Source organism: Syngnathus floridae, chromosome 1 (assembly GCF_059516105.1).
Source record: "Syngnathus floridae isolate MCC-2025c chromosome 1, RoL_Sflo_1.0, whole genome shotgun sequence".
Taxonomy (NCBI): domain Eukaryota; kingdom Metazoa; phylum Chordata; class Actinopteri; order Syngnathiformes; family Syngnathidae; genus Syngnathus; species Syngnathus floridae.
The window spans coordinates 6,894,988-6,909,618 of NC_142413.1; the positions used below are offsets into that span (position 1 = coordinate 6,894,988).

At 42.0% G+C, this 14,631-nt stretch overlaps 1 long non-coding RNA gene across 1 annotated transcript; it reads left to right on the forward strand.

The window, feature by feature from the left end:
* Positions 1 to 258: 258 nt before the first annotated feature.
* Positions 259 to 12,782, forward strand: LOC148403775 (uncharacterized). Its single transcript, XR_015862463.1, has 3 exons — positions 259 to 369; positions 5,738 to 5,849; positions 11,704 to 12,782. It is a non-coding gene; the product is annotated as an uncharacterized LOC148403775 (long non-coding RNA).
* Positions 12,783 to 14,631: the final 1,849 nt, after the last annotated feature.

A 14,631-nucleotide genomic window follows, 5' to 3' on the forward strand; every position in this document is an offset into this window, starting at 1 on the left:
TGGGGTGAAACAATCTGTTTTTTTTATAAGTATTTGACACATCAAATAGTAGAAATTTACGGTTAGGTTTTCAAAGTAATGTTTTGAAACAAGGTTTAGGGCAGGGGTCTCAAACTCCAGTCCTCGGGGGCCGCATTCCTACATGTTTTCCAAGTTTCCCTCGTTAAACACACCTGATTCAAATGCTAAGTTCATCCTCACGTTCTGCAGGAGCCTGATAATTGAATCAGGTGTGTTTAACGAGGGAAACTTAGAAAACGTAGGAATGCGGCCCCCGAGGACTGGAGTTTGAGACCCCTGGTTTAGGGTTTTCGAACAAAGGGTTTCAGGTTTAGGATCAGAGTTTCAAAGAGAAATTTCAAGGCCAAGGTAGGGTGTGAAATAATGGTGAGGATTTTATTATAAATAATTATTTTAAACCTGATGTAAGGTTTAAATGACGTTTCCAACTTGGCTTAGGGTTTCAAATTGGGATTTCAAGAAAGCGTTACACTCTAGACTCAGTAATACTTCTATGTCGCGATAATAATTGAAAATAAATGTCTTTAAATGTCTATTCAACGTCCAAAACGTTTTTGTGATGGCAAACCCTCTCGGGGAGCACAAGTTAATTGCGTGAGAACAATTGTGATCCCTCATCTTGTTACAACACCAAAATTTGATCCTTTGGGAGCAAGTGGGAGATAAAAGATGAACCCGTGTTGCTGGCGGAACAAAATGTGAAACCGCATAGGCCAGGAGAATCCATCTGTCAGCTGACCGGGCAGCCGTGAATCAGCTGAATGTGTCGACTAGTGCGCTAATATGCCGCGTTGACGTGTGAAAATGTGCATGTTGTGAGCGATGTGTATACTTTGGGAACGGCAGGACACATCTCAGCCACCGGCAGATGGCCGGAGAATAAATATTGACGACATTTTGTGGATTTATTGCGGAACGTCAGCCATATTCACAATTTTGTTGTCATAAGTTGGTTAGCGCAGTTGTTTAATTATTGGGCTCTGTCGTGCGCCCTGGCCTAAAAATAATAATAACGCAATTTTGAAAAAAAAGACAGACAGTCCCACCACACACCAGCCTGTTTAATTTAGCAGCATGAATTTGGGGTGGAAGTCTGTTATTTATTTTTAAAAAGACCTTTTTTTTTTTACCTCACTTGATTAATGCTAATATGTGACATTTTTTAAATATCAACGTTAATTGATTGCCCCGGAATTCACTTTCAAGTCAAAATTGAGTAGGAAATTAAGCCTTGGAATCTAGTTTCACTTAGCAACAGGACATTTTGTAGGCATGTCCATCTTGATTAGCCCTGCAAAAAAAGTAACTATGTCTGGAAGTCTGCCATTTTGATTTGAAGCTTCCATTATAAGTTGAATTGATTTTGTCCCAATCTGATATTTTCAAAATTAGCCTATGCAATTCCAACGTTTTATACGTTTATTGTGGGGGATAGAACATGTTTATTCAAGTCAGGTGATTCTAATGATGTTTGCTATTTCACACCAAAGGTATAAATAACCGCAAAAGTGTACATAAGCTTCTGAAGGCGTGCGTTGACACCTCATGCCTCCACAAAATCATGACTCATAAGGAAATGTGTAAATTTTTAAACGTCTTATATCACAGATTCAATCAAGGTGAGAAATTTCAGCCTTCTGCAGGCAACTTGCCATTCAGGTGATGTGTCTTGCCTTCTGGCGAATGGACGCCGGAGATTTGTTCAGCTAAACATCACCTCAGCAAACGTGCTAATTAGCTTGTTTACGTTGTACGATGCTGTGCAAATTTGTCCAACAACAAAGTGTTCATGTTGTGGTAGCTTTAATTACACTCAAGCTGCTAATAAGCTAAATTTGGCCCTCATCAGAAGCGTTTGTTTTACCCTGACTGTAATGACCTTAACTCCCGAGCCAACTGACTCTTTGCCCTCTCCTTGGAACTTAACAATTGTGACTTTTAAGTCCCACCCGGCTCAGTTTCACTCTCGTTTCTGCCTTACTTTCTTGATCAACGAGCAACATTACAACATTGCCATGTACTTTTTAGCTTGGGGTCATAAACCTTAATTCAGACGTAGAAATTCAGCAACTTTATATGCTATCACTATCCACTTCCTTCTTACTAGACCAACTAGCTACTTGTCTACCTTCGCACTTTCTACCCTGGGGGTCATAAATCTTGTTTCATTCCTAAAAGATCGTTATATTTCTTTAGCCCCCACGTTGCACCTTCTGCGATTGTCCATCTGGCTACCTTCCCTCGTGTCTACCAAATGTTTTTCCCCAACCCCTCCCCGTTCCTTCGCTTACTGGACCAACCAGCTAGTTGTAGGCCCTTCCTCCCCTACTTAGGGGGTCATACATCTTTAGCCATTTTTTAAATGCCAAGCTGTATCTTCAGCCCCACCGTGCATTTCCTGCGATTGCCCAAAAAGCTACAGAACTTACATTCCCAACTTGTCTATTCTCAACCCTAGCCTGTTGCTAATTAGACCGGATATTTGTCTGGCCGTGTCCTTCACACCTCAGGGGTCATAAACCCTAAGCACCCATCTGTATCTTTTCATCCCTATTCATTCTATTCCCTTCTTCGCTTCCTTTCTTACATACTTTGCAGCATTTACACTTTGTGGCTTCTTGATGACTTTCCAGTTGAGAATGTGACTTTGGTGCGGCGTGCGGGAAAGAGACAGCGCCCTCGTGTCCTTTGTCCTCTGAGGATTTTAACCGGTGTAAATTGTCAGCGAGGAAGCAGGCCGCCGGCGACCATGCGTGACGCGACCGGCGCGAGAGGAGAATAATTGGACAAGGTGTTCATGTAAATGTCGGGCGGGCGCCGACTGTAAGGTGGGATCTGCGCGTTCATGCGGGTGACAGCTTGAGCTTCCCGCTTTTCCTTTACCCATGCCAGATGACTAATCTGAGAGGCTTGGAGTGCAGCCGGAGCAGCAGGAAGGTGATGGGAGTTAAGGGGCCAAGTGGTAGTAAAATAGAAGAAAGCGAGTGAGGGAAACAAATACCTTTGTGTTGCAGGTAGAGGAACATCAACCCGGCAGCTTTACTGCAAATGTGAAGTTTGTATGATTTTGGCTTCGAAATAATCATCCATCCATTTTCTATACCGCTTATCCCCATGGGGGTCGCGGGCGGGCTGGAGGCTATCCCAGCAGTCATCGGGCAGTAGGCGGGGGACACCCTGGACCGGTTGCCAGCCAATCGCAGGGCACACAGAGACAAACAACCATCCACACTTACCCCTTGGGGCAATTTGGAGTGCTCAATCGGCCTGACAAGCATGCTTTTGGGATGTGGGAGGAAACCGGAGTGCCCGGAGAAAACCGGTTTGCCCGGAGGAAACCGGAGTGCCCGAAGAAAACCTACGCGGGCCCGGGGAGAACATGCAAACTCCACACAGAGGTAGAATCGAAAAGCTAAACAAGTAGTGTATTGTATCCACACAAAGCAATCAGCTGTGCGAACTTCAGATTTAACTTGGCCAAACCGTCTTCAATTCATTAACAAGGATATGAATGTGTAATGTGTGTACGTGCATGTACGGTCAAACAGTGCGCACTTAATGACAATGGCGATAAGATAAGCATAATTGCATATCTGGCTGGGCAACATATTGATTTCCATTCTCTGTGTAATTAAAATCATTTGGTCCCAGTGAAGAAACACTCCACATAATTATCGTTTGCCTTGAGACGAATGCAGTTGCCTCTTCGATCCCCGCCCACCCCACCCCATCCCCCACCCCACCCCCCGCCCGGTGCTCTGCTTGGCGCCCCGCCATCCCCCCATGTGGGCCCATTGCCGCTTTGGAGAAGTGACACCTGTGACCTACTGCGGGGAATTCAATTGGATCGCCGTCGTCGGCATGCGGGGGCCCGCTGAGTCTACGATGCAATACCAGCTTTATGCACGTGCAATTCAGTATTCATTTATTCCTTCATTCACACACATGGGCCATTTATTGTTCATTTTTGCAGCATGAGGCCGGTGATTTTTTTTGTTTGACATGCCAGAAAGTCGTACTTGGTCAGTCACTCAAGTAGTTAGTTGCACACTCAGAAAGCCAAGCAGCCACTTTATTCGTCAGTCACTTAATTCGGCTATTCAGCCAGTATTTTAATTTGTTAGCAAGTTAGTGAGTCGATTGGTTAGTTTGAGTCCATCAGTTTGCAAGCAAATTATTTTGAGAGTCAACCGCTTGAATAATCACTGATTGGTTGGTTATTAAAAAACACTGGCTTGCTAACAAACGAGACGGACAGACGGGACTGACTTACGGACTATTTCACAATTGATTGTGTGGCCCAAGCCAGAAAGCATTTAGTATCAGCAGATCCTGATTTCGTGCATCCATCCAGACGATCATCAAAAGCAGTTTCCAACCAGCTGAAGTTGACTTGTTAGAAGTTGACCACCTCGAGTTGATTAATTCCTCAAGTGACTTCAGCTTTCTTCCTTCCTTCCTTCCTTCCTCAATGAGAGCAGGACTGTGGCGAGCAGGATGCCATGTTCTAATCAGCTGTGATAGTCTCATAATTAATGGGATTTGTTAATTGGCTCTTTCCTCTTCGGGGACACTTGCTGTGAATAAAGTATTTACAGGACACATCGCCAAGCATATCCTCCAAGCCTCCCTCCATCCCTTTCCTTCCCCCCCGACAGACTTGAACTCGGCCTGTCTTTGACATGGCTTCCCACGGCCGTCATCTTTGTGTTTACTAGCTCGCTACACGGCCTGATAACTCCCACAATGCAATTCCAATCAAGTTGCTTCCCTCTTCAAACAAGACTCCCCCCATAGCCTCGCTTGCACCTACTTTGGTGCTGTCGAGCTTGACAGGCGAGAAACCGCGATACGAGCGCTGCCGCCTCCAGATGAACAAGTTGTTTACAAAGACGGCGTCGATTTTACGGGCTACAGGTGTAATGGAGCAGTCGCCGTGCTCGAATTGTGTTACTAAGCAAGTGCAAGTTACTACAAGCTTCTGGATTGACAGCTACAATGTACAAGACAAACACCGCCACTGAGTGATGGGCAATCCTTACATCATTGTCACCTAACGTTTTTTTGCGTCATGTCCTCACAAGCTTCACCTGACTCACTCTTTGGAAAGGAACTTTGCTCGATTCAGAACTTAGGACCCTGGAGCCTTAAATCGATTTTAAATTTGCTTGCTGTAAAACTGAGAAAGTCCCTCATGACAGGAAAATGAAACCTCTTGAAAAACGCCAATTGAAATTATTCTCGTAGCTAGTTCCAGGCAGCGACTCCACCCCAATAGCGCAGTGGAATATAGTTTCGCAAGTATTCCTAATAGTTCTGGTTTGACCTTCTACGCTCTGGCCTTCCGACGTGGTTTACAAGTTCTCTTTATTCTTATGTTCAATTCAATTAAAAAACATAGATGTTAGGTACATTAACAATTGAAGATGCGGTCTGTGGGTTGTTAACAACCTGTTAAACTCAACTGTGACCATAAAGAAAATGGATCAATAAAGCCATACTGTGAGGAATCTCGACAAGGAGTCTTAGTAAATAAACAGGAAGTGGCTAACTTTCATGCAACTGCTTCGGGATCAGTATCGTCGTCACTATCAGCTTGTTGGTGGGCCATCAAATCAGAATCAAGTACCCTGTGGATAGATTTCAATTATCTGCAACAGAATTAAACCAAACGTTGTGATGCTTGTCTTAGGTTCCACTCTTGTTTTATACACAGGCATTCCCAGGCCAGTTGCGAGATGCAGTCCCTGAAGCGAGTACAGGAGGACCCTCCTGGATGTCAGAACCTCTCGCCCTGTCTCTGGGGGTGAGCCCAGGCACCCTACGAAGTAAGTTCATTGCAGTCTTTTCTAAAGATCTTGAGCACAGGTGAGGCTAGCTAGTTAGCTTGCTCATTAAATGCAGAGCGCTTCATAATCACAACTATTTGCTTCCCTGATTATTTTCCGGGTTTTTCATCGTACCCCTGATATCCTCGCCCCCCTTTCTTTAGGTCATTTTGTTGCCAGTCTTTCTTTTTCAACATTTCACAGGGCTGTTTTATTTAATCACTTTGGCACTGTTTACAGGAGGAATTTTTCTTCCACGCCGCTGTAAAATCGCATTCCACCCCAGTCGTGGAATCCACGGCGGGATATTTAATGCAAAGCTGGCGTCTGGTGCTGCTGACAAACTTGACGCGACAGTAAAACGAGCCTTTCACGGGCCTTGTCAGCCGGGTTGAGATTTAAATAAAACAAAACGGCCCGCCTCCAAACAAACAGGATAATTATGGCCTGCGGAGCCAAGCGCTGTCTGTCTTCCCGCATTGACTTTCATTGCGCCGACATTTAAGCGGAAAAGAGTCGCCTCTCGTCACCAAGCGGGAGAGAACGTTTGGCGGTGGAAATCAAGCGTGTGACAGACGAGAATAAATCTTCTCGCTAGGCGCAGTGTGAAGACAGAGGACAGAAGGTTACGTAACGCACGCGGAGGAGACGCTCAATCTGCTTTGTTTCATTGCTTGTATGATGTTATTCACCGTCCGCTTTGGAAAATACACCGTCTGATAAGATCTGTTTTAAAAATACAAGGACAATGAAACTGAACCATTTTGGGGCGAAGGTATCTAAGTGTCATGATCATACGTATATGACGTAATAGTCGGGGCCTTACACCCACAAGCCCGCGTCGAACATATATTGTAACAAGCGTAGCATTTCCTCAAGCTAACGTTGATGCCGCTGCCATCAATTAAGCCGCTGTAGTGTTAAGTACCATGTTTTCCGGACTATAAGGCGCACCTTCAGTGAGTGGCCCATTTTAAAAAGCTGTCCTTATATAAGGCGCACCGGACTATAAGGCGCACCAATGCATCGTGTCAGATTTTTAATCCAAATCAAATCATTCTCCATTTTATCTTTTTTATTTCAATTTCAGATGTAACAAATTACTTTATAATCACAAAGTATTTTTATGAATAAGTATGACTCTTTTTGATTCATGATTCATAGTCTTCAGCGGGCCACTTATGATTGATTTCATGACACAATGCTTCGGGCCAGTTTACATTTAGGAATTTGGTCCATATATAAGGCGCACCGGACTATAAGGCGCACCGTCGGCTTTTGAGAAAATTTTAGGTTTTTAGGTGCGCCTTATAGTCCGGAAAATACAGTCCACACAATCTTCGTTGAGATCATAACAGCAATCGCTCTTTCAACCTTGTTTTCTTAAAAGCGCTGTCACTAGGCAACCATCAACTAAAGTGCCCTTTGCACATTTTGCTTGACCAATTGATGTCTAAATGGAGCACCCGCTTCTCTGAAATAACATCAGTAGAATACCTCCTGAATAAAAAAACGCATTAGAGGAGTCTAATATGCTGCCTTGGTCCGAAGACCTTTTGTACAACTTTGCTTCCTGTCTGTTCACTGTTCACTATCTCCTCTCGCGCCTCTTTATCTCTATTAGAGACGCTGTTGAATAATAAACGTGCTTGTTGGCACGTAAAGGAGTCTCGTGGGGAGGCTTCTGCTGGTTCCCGGCTTCTTCTTCTTCTTCTCAGCAACGTTAACGCCAACAGATTGAAGCATCAAGACAAATGATGGGGTCACTCCAAATGGTTGAGCTACACTCCGGATGAGTAAATAAGATGAATAAGATGATAAATAAAAGGATTCATAAGATCCTTTGCAGATGCTTTCTGGTGAGCTCATCATTTGAATCGTGTGTTGGCACAAGCTTACATAAAACTTGTAGCTCGCCAAGACCTGACCTGGAGAACCCTGATGTTTCTTTAAACATCAATAATTGGGTAAACATTTTTTAAACAACTATTTTTAGTTGTATTTTTATTACTGTTAGTCTTCAATTAACCTAATATATATTTTGTAATATTCATATTACAAAAACGGGCAGGGCAGCTGAGCGTCTCTCTCGGTCCAGACCTGGTCTACAAGATGACTTGCAGTCTTGAATGAACCCAACAAATATGTTTTTCCTGTTTTAAGCAGCTTTAATATCCATGAAGATCATGATTGCCACTCATGAAGTGGTTGTGCCTCAGAAAAAAAGATGATCAAAAACACAATGATAAACAAATCATTACAGTCCGTTTGTTATGCATTCCAGTACACTCGGAATCTTTGCTTGATGAATGAAAGAGGAAGATTGAACGGGAGAAACTGGCATGTTTAAGAGGAAAAAGTATGACAAGAAACAGACGACACAGTCTGGCAGCTCCCGTAATTAAACGTCATACTCGAATGCCGTTGTGCCGCATGGGCACTTTTTTTTTTTTTTTTTACCACGGACGACTTCCGTCATTTATTTTCATCTGTCTCCCTTTTTATGTTCGCAAGATGATTTTTTATTTTTCACTAGGATTGGCAAGCAACCATTTCAGGGGATACCGAATGCTTATCTGCTATTTAGAACAAACTCCAGATCCTGTTGAAGATAATATATGCCATCGCAAAGCTCGGGCCAGGTTGTCGTCACTTGTACTCAAAAGCCGTTACTTGCCGGACGTTTTCTTCAAATATACATTAAAAAACAATCCAAATCTCATAGTCCGTTTGAGTATAAAGACAGGCTTGTTCTAATTTTATTTACGTAAACAATCCATGGTGTCATGTTATCCATTCCCAGCTACATTTGTCTCTGATTCGTTATTATTTTCATTCGTCTATGTCACGCCTGCCCATGCAGAGAAAATGTTTCTCTCACACGTTATCACTTTGTCTTCATACATTTGTTTATGGATTATTTCCTCTGCCTATGTATTATTATTTTGACGTTGCTGTACTTCATCCTCCTCCTCGGAACGTTACCTAACGAGCATCGGGGACGACGCCATTTTGCTCTGCTCTGCGGGGGCCGGAGGACATCTATTCAAAATGTGCTCATAAATAAAGGAATGGTGGAAGAAGGACGCTTGATGCGCTGCTGCAGATGGGAGCGTGGAGGGCCTCATCCTGCAGAGAGCGGCCCACCTGCCGACAGCTCGCTGGGCTAACATCAGCGACACCGTCGGCGTCATGGAACTCTCCAACGACGTCGGTGTAATGTTGTGTGGCTGGAAAAAGGCTTGGAAAACATAGTTATTGTCCTCAAGATATGCATTATTATTAACATGGATGATGGTTTAAAATCTTGTTTTTTTCAGACATTGAGGAATGTTTAGCTTTCGGCAAAATTTGTTTGGATTAAATTTGTGTTTTTGATAAGAGACTAACTTAACAATTCAAAGGACATGTTTGTCAACAATGACAATATCTTCAGTAAACCTAACAATGGACAGATTAGTTTTTTAAGAACTTAACGTACAAGTTTTTGGTTTTTAGTCTTCTTGTGTTTTTGTTCCAGGGCAATACAAGAATCGTCTTAAACTAAACCTTTGTTGTCATCAATTAACCTAACCTGAAAGTCACAACAATAGACCGAATTAATCGTCAATGATGTGTTAGTGCAGACAATTTGGAGTTTTCAAAAAAACAATTATGGAAATAAATGTTTGTCAACATTGAAGACGGCGGAGTGAATCGAACATAGTCTGCGTCGCCATTGAAGTAAGTTTGGAATCTTGAGTGACGCTAACAATTGCTATCCCTTTTCTTATGGAATGTAGTTGATGAGCAAGCACAACACGCAGACACGTCGAGGTGTCTTCCTGGTTAATGAGGTCCGCTTCGTGGATGTCGTCGCCGTGTTGTTGTGCCTCCAGCTTCCCAAGACGTCAACTGTTTAGCGCAGCTAATGATTGGCAGGATGAACGGATTACCGCGCCTTAATGAGCTGCGCCCGGAGACGGCTTCCAACATGCCTCGCCATCACTTCCCCTCCATGATGTTAAAGATTCACACCTTCCTTCTTTTCCTTCATTAAGGTCTCCGATGTCCATTGGCAACCTGCTAGCCTGTCAGCCAGCCCGCTCGCTTATGCTGATGATGCAACTCATCCATAATACTAATTGGACGGAACAGCAGCAGAACCTCAAAGTGATCAAAAAAATCAACGTTTTCAAAATCAAATATATATGTAAGATTACTTCAAGACGAAATGTATTTGGTAATTATGAAAACCTATACGACAGGATGAAGACTGTAAAAAATGTGCTAAATAATCTAAAAACACGTACGCAAAGGTAAATTATTAAGATGTTTTTCTTTCCGTAGATAAGGTTCATTAAATTGTTTTTATATAAGGTGATTTAAATTCATTGAAAATTTGAAAATTGATAAATTGCAGAAAATTCAAGATATGAACTAATACATAACGGAATTTCAAATTTGAAAATTGATAAATAGCAGAAAATTCAAGATATGAATTAATACATAACTGAATTTCAAATTTTGAGGTTTTCCAAAAAATTTGGTTATACAGACAGAATTTCATGTTGAATAAAGATTAAATTGTTTATGATATTTACAACAATCTACATCAGGTTCTTTTAAGCACAAATTATTTTGACACTGACTAAATCGTAAGTGAATTTTAATCACGACTAATTGACTTTGGTTCATTAAGGTTGAATTGTCTTTAATTATTCATTCGTCATCCGAACCGCTTATCCTCACAAGGTCACAGGGTCTGGAATATTAACAGAGAAAATGTACAATATTACAATTAAATTAATAAATTGAAAATTAAAATACAGCTTCATACATTAGCTTCATTAAAGGCTAAGTTAATTTTGATGTTAGCAAAACATGGTCAAATATCTTTGAATTTTTACCTGGGCTATACTCAAGTAATTATTTTTCAAAATCAAATAATCTGACAGTTATTTCTCAATAAAATGGATAAAAATATTAAATAAAATTATATTTATGACTAATATTAATAAGTTAATATGATTCAGTCGTTAGTTTGGTTTGTAAACGTGAGAAAAGCACTAAAAAGAATGTTGATTGTTGATTTTCAAAATAGAAGCAAATATTTCCGAACGTCTTTTTTGGTTTCAGCACAATTTGATGAAAAACAACAGAAATGGACTTTTGTCGAGATGTGACAGTTCTGAGGATTTTAACCAATTTTCATAAGTGTCAATAATAATGAAAATAGTTACTGCACTGTAATGTTTGCAAATGGTAAAGATTCTGCTAAGACTAATATGTCTTGAATGTTGACTTGGAAGAGCTGATCTCATCTCCCAGCATGCACTCCTCTGCAACGTCTGCCCTGAGGGGCCCGACACAAGCATTCAGCGCAAGTCAGGTTGACGCTCGATTCCTTTGCGTCCATCTTTATTTCTTTGGCTTCTATGATGAGCATCTGTGTTCAGGTGCCAGCTTCTCTGCTGTCTTATCTCCGCCAGGTAAATGTATCAAAGTGCTTGTGACGGCACCAAAGGAACCGAGAGAAAACAGCTGAATGTTGAAAGTTTCAAAGTCATGGGTTTCAGGTTTTAAGGATTCAAGCTAAAGTTTACGATCTGTATTGGGCTTTCAAGCCAGGGTTTGTATGCAGGGGTGAGTTCTTTAGGGTTTAAATACAGATTTGAAGCTTTGTCAACGTGTCATCTCTTTTCTGCACCTCGTAAGCATGCTGATACGTTTGTGACGGCACCAAAGGAGAGATGGCAGAAAACATGTCAGGAGCTGAATGGCCACTTTGTTTGGGAAAACAAGCACCTGCTGGCTGCTGGGAAGTTCTTGTTTTATTTATTTAAATACTTTTTCTTTTTTTTTTTTTCAACAGACAAGCATGAAAAGCCACGTTTCCCGCTTTTGACGCCATGACGAGCTGACACCTGAGGAATTTCAGCCTGACACTCACAACGACCACAGTTTGAACGGCGTCCCGATGTCTCCAAATGTGTCATTGGTGTCTCCCGTCAAGAGACGCTCAAAACCTGGCGGGAGATAAGCTAGCGCGCTCCTGTTTAACGTACAATACAAAGATTTTGTCAGCTCAGACATACGTCAAACATTTGGTTGCCAAATATTGCACTCTCGTCCTCCACAGTAAGTAACAAAGTGTCTCGTTTTAATGGTTATAGTTACTGAGGGTTGGGTTATGTACTTTGAATGTTGCACAAGTTTCAAATTATGTTTGGAATTTTAAATGTCTATTGAAGTTCTAATTTCAATTCCATTTCAAGTTTGGGGAGGCTCTCCAATCAAAGTATTAATCCACGGTTAGGATTTCAAATTAAGAATTCAAACCAGGTTTATAGTTTTCAATTTAGGGTTTCTGGTCCTGTTTAGGATTTCAAAGCTGGGCTAGGGACATCTATTTAAATTGCTTGTCACAACGGAAATATCATCTCTCCACCCCATAATCCACAAATGGTACGACCCAGCAGTACATAAACCAGGAAGTATCCAACTTACTTAGCCTTTCAACGTCATCACTGACACGTTCATGTACCAACCCACACTGTCTATGAGAGGACTTTCTGCTTATATTTATATTCTTTACATATAAATAGGGATCAAAACAACAAACTCATACATTCCACAAATGATGCGTGCGTTTCTACTAGGTTTATCTGGTTAATGCTGTAGCTTCCATACAATTGCATCACTCCATGAAAGTGACATTTTATATTTATGATTTCCTCCCTGTTTTAACCCGTAGAGCCATCCTAGCATTAATCATCAAACTTGTACACTTTGTCATTTTACGCTTCACGTCCATCTGCCTTCAATGGCACGCTCACACCGATTGGAAATGTTTTTGGGGGGAAATCACAGTGAGTGGCAACTGAGCCGCGAGGACGATGGATGGTTTTGCTCCTCCCGGTAATTAAACCATATCGTTACTGGAAAAATCTTGACGCACTGAAGCGGGGATGCCCACGCTAATGCCGGCGCCGTCAGTCAAAATGGACGCCAAAATCGCAATTTGAATGGATTGTTGCCACAAACAACAAATTGAGCCCTTGAAAGTATCTCAAATAATCCTAAAAGGCATCATCTTGACATTGTTGATTAAAGATGTTCTTGGCATACACAATGGCACATCCTCCAAGGATCAACATGGAGCTTTTCCACAAGAAATGATCCCACTCTTTGAAGCTGTCCGCTTCACAACTTCATTAAAAAGGACGTTTGCGGTGTTGTCACAAGATTTCACCATAGCCTCTCTTCGCTAATCGCTTACCATCGTTACTCGGGAGAAGTGACAGTAAAACAGGTCGAAATCCGGATATTGTATTGGCTTTTTCTTTGAGTAACCAACAGGAGTTTGATGCTATCAACGATTTTGGAGTGAAAAGTCCAGCTTGTTATATGAAGTTGTCTGATTGTGTCTGAATGATGGAAGTTGAAGTCAAGCGGTAATGGCCACGAGTTTGTATTTCATGCGGACGTGTTCCGTATGGCATGGCCAAAACGCGAATTTCTAATTTCATACACAATCGTGCATTGTGGACACAATTTCATCTTTTTCTCATGTCATGTCGAGTGCTCCTCCAAACACGTCCGACTGCGTGACCAAAAGATCCTCCCAAAGATCAATATTTGCACATTTGAGCTTGAACGTCATGTACACAAAAGCTACGCTACGCTAACAGCTGGCTGTAATAAAAAAAAGACGCAGGCAGGCAGATAAGGCCGTCTGGATTTAAGTGATGCCGCAGAGCGAATCAAACACACCTAGCAAGCCAGCTTTGAAGCCTGATTCTACTTTAGATCCTTCACAGGGGAACGCCCGGAGCGTGACGAAGCTCACGCACGAAGGGCCGCTAAAAACCTCTCGGACCGCTGCTCAGGTGGTCTTTTATTGGTCCCGCTGCTAATGTCCGCTAGCGTCCATTCTATTCTAAGTATTTTTACAGCTATGCCTGTGCTCGCAATCTGACCCGATGCACGCACACACCATGACTGTTGATGGACGTGTCCATCACATCTCTGTGTAAACACGTGATTCCGTACTCCTACACACTTACTTTCTGCTTTACACTACTTTTACCTTTTTGGAAAACGAGGCAAATCAGATTTTTCTAAAAGGTATTAGGCCTTCCTTTTCCGTGACATGCGCACACTAACGGCGGATAAAAGAAACGGCAAAAGTTACGTTTCATTCTCAGTATGTGATTTTGACTCACTTGCGAAGATCATGTAAAATTATATAATGTAATTGTATGAACAACTTCTTTATGGAACGTCTTTCGTCTTTTTATGAAGGAGACCAGCGTGTCTTTGATAGGAGGGGCTGAGCTTTTGGATGAGCTGCTCTTGTTTCATTTTGCAAAAAAACACCTGCCGGTCATTTTTTATTTTGTTGGGGGGTTGCGTTTTACTTTAATTTTCCCAGAGTGAGTGAGGCTGTTATTTAGCTGCACGGATGGAGGTGCGCGGCGGACACCTGTCATCCAGATTAATTACACCCCAGGCAAAACATCACAGCGCACCAGAGCAGGTGCTTCCTGCTAATGTGAAGATTTTTTTTTCTTTCAATTATGATGGTTTCTTTCATACTGCAGCTTTGTTTTTTTGTATGTACTATATGTACTTTTCATGCCAGACATCCCCTTATGACTTCATATTAAGACGAACCACGTGTACCCATTTACAACGACAAAAAATCCGTAAAAAACATCAGGTAAAAGAAAAAAAGACCTACAGTCAGGCAATTATGAATGGATGGATGGATGAAATCAGACAGACAGAGATAGAAAGG